This window comes from Eubalaena glacialis, chromosome 4 (assembly GCF_028564815.1).
Source record: "Eubalaena glacialis isolate mEubGla1 chromosome 4, mEubGla1.1.hap2.+ XY, whole genome shotgun sequence".
In the NCBI taxonomy this organism is placed as follows: Eukaryota; Metazoa; Chordata; class Mammalia; order Artiodactyla; family Balaenidae; genus Eubalaena; species Eubalaena glacialis.
In genome coordinates, this window is record NC_083719.1 from 119,339,258 (window position 1) to 119,349,435 (window position 10,178).

The window sequence follows — 10,178 nt, forward strand, 5'->3', positions numbered from 1 at the left end:
GCTGCATCCCCAGTGGTGGAAGCCAGCCCCTGGCCTGTAAAGGATGCTTAATAAATTCATGTTGAAATGGAAAATTAGGATGAGGAGGAGAAGGGGAGTTGGAGAGAAGGGAGAGAAAGACCTCAGAGAAGGAGAAGAAGGGAGAGCAAGAGGAGAGGAGAGAAGGAAGGAAGACAGGGAAGAAGGAAGAGGGGACAGTGAGGCAGCCATGTTGTTCTCTGATGGGGAACACAGCCTAGCCCTCCTTTGGTGCTTATAGTCTACTTGGAAACATAAGGTGGCCACACAAAGAGCCCTGCCCCTGTCCTTTTGCCCTGTTGCCGGCTCCTGCCTCCATGACCCGGACCTGCTCTCTCTGCCCTGGCAGTCCAGGCTCCCCTCACTCCCCGGCTCCCCTTGACAACCCGGCTCTGAGGAAGTGCTCCTGGGTGCCATCCAGGCAGTGGGGGCCAGGCAGGAACCATGCCAAGCCAGGGAGCACGGCCAGGAAGGAGTCAGCAAGGCAGATGCCGCCCCTCTCTTGCTGCCTTGATTAGAGAAATTGAGATGTTAATAATATTCCGAGATGCAAGGTGCTAATTAAAGTTAATTACTGTTTCCTTGTGAAGTAACCTCTCGTCATGTTTACCAGGAGCAAGGCTGCCAGCCGCTCCCCTGGCTCGTGCCAATCACGATGCCCGCTGCTGTGTCCCTACACCCTCACAGGTGCCCTCAGCTGCCCCAGTTCAGCCCAGGCAGGCACTGAGACTTCCCGGGCCCTGCCTCTTGGTGCAGTACCAGACCAGCCCTGTTGAGGTGCATGGGGCACACGGGCGGGAGGGAGTATCCTGTGAGCCTGGGGACAGGACAAGTGGCCTTAGACGTTGGCACCCCTGTCCTCTGCCTCCTCCTGCAGAGTCTTGCCCTGTCTCTTTCCAGTTCCTGGACCTGGAGCAAGTTACTTTACCTCTTAGCATCTCAGTTTTCATATCTGTAAATGGGGCTAATAATTCCTACCTTGTATAGTTGTTGTGAGGATCAAATGAGATACTGCCTGTAAAATGCTTGCCACAATCACATAGCTGGGATTTAATAAGCTCTCAATTAAGGTTAACTGTGATTGTTGTTGTCTTTGTTAATAATCATCTCCCTCCCAAATCCCTCTCCTGTGTGGTCTGGCTGCAGCACTGGCAGTGGGTGAGCTGAGTAGGCACTTGTTCTCTATGCATACTGGGGACACCACCCAGGCACACTGCACAGCCCCCCACACTAACACCCTGCCTTGTGGAGGGCTTCCCCATCCTTAGCCCCCCGATACAGCCTCTTCTCATGGCCCTGTCCCTGGTCTCAGCCTCACCGGGGGAAGTAGAGAGCAGAAGAGGGAGGAAGCTGATAGGGCTCTCTCAGGGGTAGAGTTCTGCGAAGCTGCATGTGTGTGTGTGTGTGTGTGTGTGTGTGTGTGTGTGTGTGTGTGTGTGTCCACGCTTGTGTTCCAGGCTTCATAGGGCTTTGAGGGAGAGGCCACCCTCTTGGGATGCAAGTCAGGTTGCCATGACAACCACTGCAGGTGCACAGCACCTCCAATCTTTTCTGCTTCCCCCTCCACAGCCACTCTGGCCAATTCTGGGGGAGACACCATCTCTCTGATGGGAGTCTCCCCAACCGCACCCCAGGCTACCACCCCTGTCCCTTGCCTGCCTTCTCAGGAAGCCCCAGGGCTCAGGAGGGGGCCAGGGACAAGGAAGAGCCCTGGGAAAGGATTCCTCTTTCAAGCCCAGGTTCCTCTAGGGGCTTAGTGCTAATGAGTTGATATTGCCGTCACCTTTGATTTGGGCAGATGGAGGCTTCTGAAGCTTGGGTAATCAAAGAGTCAGGACCCCCTACTGGCTTTGTGTACCTCCCTCCCGCCCTGGGAAGATCCCTGGCTCTTTCTCTGAGGGCGGCACTGGTTAGCGCAGCCTGGGGCATTTCCTGTTTATGGGTTTAGAAGGGCAAGTGGAGGGGACCTCAGTCTGGGCATCTGGCCCAGATTTGGGGGTGAGGGTGAGTTGCAGGGACACTGATGGTACCAGCAGGCCCTGGGAAACTCCCATGGCTCAGCTATTCCTGGTGGGTTTCTGCATTCCACCCACTCTGGCCCCAAACCCAAATTCCAAGCGTAGACTCGCTGAGGGTAGAGCCTGTCCTTGGCTTTCTATTCCAGGCTTGATCTCCTTCTGCTCAAAGGCACCTGCCTCTAGCCCCTCTGGGGGCCTGGATCCTTTCACCCAAAGCCCATGCCTCATGGCTCCAGCTTCATCCACCTCCATCTCAGCTCCCTCCTCACATCCCCCTCTTCCCCAGTCTCTCGCTCATCCCCATCCCACCCACGCCCCTCACTTTCCACACCTCCTCCCCCCTCTCCACCACAACCCTTCCCACCCGTATCCCTATTCACCTGTGGCTGCCCTCCCTCTGCCTCCCTTTTCTTGCTCTGGCTGCAGACTCCCCAAGCAGATTTCCTCCCATTCATTCATTCATTCATTCATTCAGGGCTGGTAAATAAGTTAAACAAGATTCTTGCCTCCTGCAAGCTTCTATTCTAGTGGGAAGAGACAGAAATTGAACAAGTAAACAAATAAGTGAAATAATGATAGATTGACCAAGGTCAAGGAAAAGGATAAAGGGGAATCTGTGATCACAAGGGCACTTTCTAATCCCCCACTTAGATGTGGAGTCAGGAAAAGGACCATGGAGAGCAGCCGACAGGGGCCACCTGGAGGCAGAGATTTGGCAGAGGCCGTCCCCCAGGTCATCTGTAAGCAGTGGACACGGAAGCTACTGGACCCTGCTGCTCTCCGCCCATTCACCCCCTGCTCAGATAGATGCCTTGCTCTTCAGTCAACCATGACGGACAGAGACAGAAAATCGGAGAGACCTCCTTCCTGCCAGCCCCGCCTCTGCCCCCACCCCATCACCTCTTGCCAACTACGTGGCTCTCCTGATAACACTGAGATGAAGGGCAAGAGTACCAGTCCCGGGGCATCTAAAGCGGGAAACTGAGTACACGGGCAAGAAAAACATGACCATGTCAAAATACAGCCTCAAACCTGAACAAACTACCACAGCTGTAAGAAATTAAATATGCAAGTGCTGAGAGAACTTGGGAAGGCTCCTGGCCAGGAAAGGGGTCACTGGGGGCAGTTTTCCGGGGGTGCAGGGGGAATGAACATGTGGAACGGCTCCAAGCCACGTGGAGTCCAGAGCACGTTCACAAACACAGCTCAGGGACTTTGCCCTTCCCGGTGCTGCAGCCCCATGAAATATTTAGGCTTCTGGACTCTGCTCATCCCGTCTTGTCCCCCTCAGCAAGTGCACTTCCCCTACATCATTTATGGCTGTCCCCTTTCGTCTTCTTCCAGGCCTGCAGAGGAGGGAAAACCCAGTCCCCAGACTGGAGAAAGGTATGTCCCGAACCCCTACCCCCGTGGGCAGGGGCAGGATCCAAGCCTAACCTGCTATTCCATACTCATTCCCCGCAACGGGGACACCCACCCATAGAGGGGAGCCTTGAGAGAAAGGCCATGGGGTTGAGTCTAGGAACTGAGAGGTAATTTAGGGGCCGCAATAATGGGGAAGCAGAAGAAGGAGAAGGGAAAGATGCACACCTCCTGGTTCCCGAAGGGCCTGGGAAAGGAAAGGAGCTGGGGACTGAGGATAAAAGCTGAGTTCATTGAGCACTTATAACTTATGGTGCTAAGCAGTTCACATGCATCATCCTTTTAAACCCACACTACAAAGTTAGGATCTATTATCCCCATCTCATAGCTAGAGAAACTGCTGCTCAGGGAGGTTAAGTTACTTGTCCAAGGCAATCCAGACAGTCCAGTTCCAGAGGCCAAGCTCCACATACTCCAGAGAGGTGATGACACTTGGTTAGGGGAGGGAGGTGGGAACAGAGGTGTGTGTGTGTCTGTTGGGGGGAAGTCATGCCTGGGCAGTGTCTGCCTCCTTCCCTCTTACTCCCAAAAGCTGAGGCTGCTCTCAATATAATCCCGCCCCCCTGCCTCTCCTCCACTCCAAAGTGGATCAGCCCCAGCCAGCACTCCAAAATCTTCACCTGTTTATGAGGCAAACATTGTTGGCCAGAGATTGGGAGACCCTGAAGAAGGGGGAAAAGAAAGATGAGGAGACAGAGAAGCAGAGCAGGAGAGAGAGTAAGAGAGAGCTAGAGGAAGAGACAGACACAGAGCAGAAAGCAGGTGTGTGTGAGGGAACACGAGTGACAGCTGGGCGGGGGTATTAGAGTGACCCACAGCCTGGACAGTTATAGCCCAGCCCATCCACTGGATGGTGACAGAAAGGATGGAAGGTGATAGAAGGAACTCCCACTCCCCACCCCCACTCAGCTCCCTTTCCTCCCACCCTTCCCCCTTCACACCCCAGCTTCTCCTTCCCCTCCCCCACTGTCTTCTCCAGAACAATTCTAATTAGACTAAGTGACTAAGAGGTGGTTTCGGCCTGAACAGCCAATTAGGCCAGGAAGAAGGGAAAGTAGCTCCCCTAAGTCTCGCATCCCTACCCACACACCTCCTCTGCCTTTTACCCAGACCAAGTATTCTTAGTCCAAAACTCCAGACTCACTCAAGTTCCCCTGGTCCTGCTCCTCCCTCACTGCTCACTGGGCCCCTATTACCTGTGTCCAGACAGCCCTCAGCCCACTGCTTAGTGCCCACCTTGAGGTCCTCCATTCTTGAGGCCCTGAGTCCATTCTAGTCTTCCTGGCAGAGGGTGCAAGGAAAGAGAGGGGGCCTCCTTGGGAGGCTATCTTTCTGAGTCTCTTTATTTCTGATGCTGCTCTTCTCTCTCTCTTTCCTCTTCCTCTGGCACTGATTTCTAACATCCATGGACCAGGCCTTCTGGTTGCCATGGAGACATAATGTGCAGCTGGATGTGAGCGGGTGAGAGGAGCTGTGTGCGCTGTGCAGCACGGGTGGCTGTGTGTGAAACGTATCCACGCGTAAGGAAGCTTTCCTCAAGGTCTCCCTGAAGTGAGATTCCAGCTGAGGGGGAGACTCCAGAGGGCCCCAGTAACACTCAACCCCTGCAGTTCAGATACTAAATCATGTTCAATCCAGGCTCTTGATCAGCAGATTCTGGGCGGGGGCCCAAGCTGCCCCTCCTGTCCAAGGAGAGCATTGGGAACCCCAGGAAAGGAACAGGAGTGGGCAGAGACCTTTCCTGTATAGAACAGCTGGAGGGAAGATTAAGCTGTGCAGATGGGCAGGCTGAGAAGAGGCCAAAAGCACCCCCCTCACAACACACTCCAGGGGATGGGGGTGGGGAGGTGACCCAGCAAGCTGGAAATTCCCCTCCATTTCTATTTACTTCCCCCAGTATTTATCCAGGAGGTGGCGAGAAGTGAGAGACCTAGGTTCCTTCCCTCAGAAAGCCTAGCATCTTAGAGGAATCAGGCTAAATTCCTTATTGTCTCCCATCTTGGGGCATTGGCAGCTGCAATTTTCTGTACCTGGAATACTCTGTTCTGAGCTCTAAATCTTCAGGTTCCCTTAGAGAAGCTGCCTGGGCCACACTGAGTAGGGCAGCCCCCTTCTCTCTCCCACCTCCAGTTATCCTCCTTTGTGTCTCACTGTTTGTTTCCTTCACAGCGCTTTAACACAATCTATAATTACCTCATTTGTTTGTTTATTGTCTGTCTTCTCCACTGGAATGGAAGTTCTAAGAGACAGTAGGGACCATGCCTGTCTAATTCAGTGCTGTAACGCCAGCAGCTGGCACAGAGCCTGCCCCATAGTAGGTGTTAAATATGAGTTAAATAAAAGAGTGGACACGTGATTTCACTGAAGCCCCACAATGATCCTCTGTGATGGTAAGCATTATTAGCTCCATTTAACAGATGAGGAAACCAAGGCACAGTCACCTGCCCAAGCTCATACCACTAGGAAGTGCTACAGATTTCTAATGTAGGTCTCTCTAACTCCAGGTGTGATGGAAGGATGTGGGGACCGAATTTCCTAATATACACTGTACCCTGGTTCCTCTTCCTTGCTGTCTGTGGGTATATGCCTCCACCTCCAACCCAGGCTCTCCAGAGAAACCTTGGCAGAGAAGGCAAGAGGACAGTTAGAATCTGTAAAGAACATAAATCTGACCTTTTCTTTTAGAGGCTTAGAATCCCTCAGTGGCTCCCTTTCCTTTCTTAGGTTGACCAGCAGGCCCTGCTAGCTCTGGCCCCTGCCTTCCTCTTCAACTTCTCCTGCCCTCCTGAACTACCTCACCTTCTCCTTCTGTACCTCCAGGCCCTTGCACACACTGCTCCATCAGCCTGGGATGCAGACCCCTTCCTCAGTGGGCTCTTCCGCATCTGCCCTTTAGAAATCAGCTCTGGTACCACCTCTTCCAGGAAGCCTGCTGGACGGTGCTGGAGGAGACACCTCCTTTGGCTCTCTAGCCTGAATTTACGGCTCAGGGCAGGGCTCAACACATGATGTGGTCATTGTTTACCTGTCTGCCTCTCCCATAGAGGCCGTGAAATGTTTGTGGCATGAATGCACCAACCAGGGACAGGATTCTAGTACCCTAGTCCCTTGACCCCTGATATCATTGCCAGGGCTTGGCCTCAACAGGAGGAGCTCCTCACCCCTCACTGTCTGGCAAAGTCAGGGGTGGAGATGACATGGGGCCCTCCTGCTGACTCAGTGCCTCCTGTGATCAGGAGGTGAGGCCTCAAGGTTAGGGGCAGGTCACCCTTGCCACAGGTAGAGGGAGGGCTGGAGATTCTGTAACTGGACGATCGGTGGGGAGCACGGAGTTGCACACTGAGCCAGGGAGCTGACCTCACCCCTTGTGGATTCAGAGGCTGCCAGAGGGGCCTCTGCCCTTCCTTTCAGGATGCCCACCCCCCAACCCACTGCCAGGCTCTCTGGGGCGCGACTGATCCAGGCCTGATCTTGGCAGTGTCTTCACGCTGCCCCCCGCCGGCCCCTACCTCTTCCGCACAGCAGATCCAACCAACTTGTCTCCGACTGTAGCGAGGGGGCGTGGGGAGGGTCCAGGCCCTGCGAAGCCCGGACTATGGGAATGGATAAAGGGGCCCCCACGACCCCCGCCGTACCGGCGGTCGATCCGGGTTTACAAGGAGGCTCATCCAGGATTAGTCCCTGCTCTCGACTAATCCCAGCAGCTGAACCAACCCCGGGGTCCGGGTGCCAGGCCCACGCTGCGCGAGCGGGGGTAGACGGCACGCGGGCTGAGCGGAAGCGCACGCGGGGGGAGGGGCGCCCCGGGAGGCGGGGCCGGGAAACCGGCTGATCCGGTCTCTGTTCTACGACCTCTCCGGAGCCGGTGTTTACCCGGGAGCCGGACTGAGGAGGCCGGGGCCGCTCGGGCCCGGAAGCAGGGGGAGGGGAGCGCAGTCGGGGACGGGGGCTGAGACCTTTTCGGGTCCCCATACATCGACTTCCAACCCTCGTTCCTGAGCGTGAGAGGGAGCGACAGACAGACAGATGTCTCCCGCCCCTTCTCCTATCCAGTTCCACGATTCAAACTCGTTGCTAAATGAGGGGTGCGGGAATGGATACAAGCCCCCTGGAAGAAGGCAGCACAGCTTAACCCTCCGCAGCGCGGCGCGCCCCCCAAGCCTAACCCCTAGCCTGCATGTCAGCTCCGGTGGGAATGGCGTTGCCGGGAGCGGATCGGGCCCAGCGGATGGCACGGGGGCCACTTTGAGGCGTATGAAGTAGATGTCTGTCCTCAGTCTCCGTCCTCTTGCCCCCATCCCTGCGTGGCACCGGTTAATCCCAATGCGGGTCTCGATCCCTCTTCTCCCGTCCGCGTCCCCCGACCCCCCTCCAAGGTCTCTACCCCAGACTTAGCCTCCACTCTCCTCGGGACGCCGGCCCGAGGGCCCAGAAGAAGCCAAGTGGGGTCCGGTTTTCACACTTTTATTGTAAAGCTCGGGAATAATTACACGGGTCTTTCATTGACAGCTCAGCAAACAAACCGGAAACGAACCGAACCGGAGGGGTAGGGGAGGTGCCTGCGCATGCTCGCGGCGGGGTTGGGGGGCGGGGGTGGTCAGAGAAAGAGAAAGACAGAGAGACGGAAATCATTACAAATCGACGGGATTGTGCTCGCAGCGCCAGGGACTGGGGTGGAGTGGGGGCGGGACGGGAGCCCTTCCCGGGAGGAGCGAGGCGGTGGGAAGTGGCACGAACCAAGAGAAACACGACCCCAGTGTGGGCATCCGATGCGCCCAAAACCCCCCTCCCCGACCCCCGCCCCCCCCAACACACGAGAGAGACACGGCCCCCCTCCCCACTCAGATAACCCGAGGAGACACAGTCTCCCCCTCCCCACGGGCAGACACACCGCCCGGGAACCCCATGGGCGAGACACAGTCCCCCCTCCCAGAGAAGTCCCGCGTGGAGACGCCCCCTAAGAGGCTTTCTCTTGGCCAACACAAGCCAACCAAACACCAGGAGACGGCCCCCACACAGGGAAGAAATGGCTCCAGAGGCCGGGCCCTCGGGAGAGAGAGGTATCCCAGAGCCCCTGGGAGAAAAGACAGCTCAGAGCTGCCCAGTCTCATCCGAAGTGCTGCAGGTCAGAGACACCCCTGGGGGAGAGGTGCAGGGAGGGCCAGAAACATCTCTTCCCAGACATGCTTCAGAGCTAGCCCCCTTCCCTGGGAAGAGAGACGGCCCAAGACTGACATGCCTTAAGTACTCCCAGAAACCCTGGGAGGACAACAGGCTCCCCAGAGAGCCTGGGTAGCGGGGGAGACATGCTCCCATGGTCCCCAGCAGGAATACATGTCCCCCCCCAGAGACTCCCAAGGGGAGAGATAGGGCCTAGGGAGCCCCCAGAGGTGAGGGATGCCCCAGAGACCCTCCCCCGGGGATGTGAGACACGCTTCAGGGACCCTAGGAGAGAAGTATGTCCCCATATACCCTCCCCCTACCAAGAGACATGCTCTGAAGTAGGGGGTAGGGACAGATTAGGTCCCCTCTAGGAAGACACTGACTGGGTCAGGCTGGGTTTGAGCGGGGTCTCCTCTGGCCAAATGTCGCCTATTTGTACATAAAACTGTACGCGACACAAGGCATTGGGGAAGGGCTTCACAGACCTAGGACCAACAGGGGTGGTCCCCAGTGCTGTCACCCATCCCCTGCCCACCTTTGGTTTCACCTCTCAAGTGCCCAGGTGGTGACAGACTCAGTGCCCCAACCCCAACCAGGGGGCTAGGGGCTCTGCCTTTGCCTGTGGGAAGGGCTCCTCTGTGCTTCTCAGCCCTCCCAGCCACCTGGGCCACCCCCTTCCTTCTGGCTTCTCCATTGTGCAAAATGCTCCTCTGCCCTTCCACCTAGTGCGCAGGGGTCTCCGAGACCAGGGCAGGGTGCCCAGGCCACCAGGGGCTTCCAGGGGAAGTCCACTGACCCCAGGAATGCCTCCTGTCTGGACCACCCTCTCCACCAAGCAAATGGGCCTCATACAATCTTCTTGCCAGAATCTTGACCCCCAGGACCCAGGATAGCCCTCGAGGCCACTGACCCACCAGCTGGGCACCTCACGTTACCAACTCCACCACTATTGCACCTGCCCCGTTTGTGCAGGGGGAAGGGGCTGTCTCTTTAACAAGCCCCAGCCCACTTCCTGGGCCTCCCCCAGGGAAAGGAGCCTTTGGCCAATCCCTAGACCTGGTTGCTGCCATCCCAGGCCACTCTACACCCCCCCGCCCTCCACTGAAGGGCTGTGTATGCTGGGGCCACGAGCCTAACAATGCTCTCCTTCCCAGCACTGTTACCCCAAGCCAAGTTAGGGGCAAGGAGCAGAGAACAAGGTGATTCTTCAGCCCCCTGGCTTTCAGGGGTGGAGGTGGGGTCTCTGGGGTTACAGGAGTCAAGACTCCAGCAGCACAGCTCCCAAAGGCACCAGACGACCCAGCAGCCTGTACCCACCCCTCCCACCCTTGGGCCGCCCCCCAAGCTTAGACTAGGTCAAGCAAGGACCATACCCTGAGTCTCCAGCCTCCCAGACTGGGCCCCTGGGGAGCCGGAGAGGTATGGGCCAAGGCAGTGGGGGTTTGTGGAAGGAAGAGGGGCTGAGGCTTTGAGATGGCCACAGTGGGAGATGGGGCCTCTGCAGGATGCCCCTCACACCCTGGCCCCCTGAGGTGAAGAAAAGAATCCCACCTCATC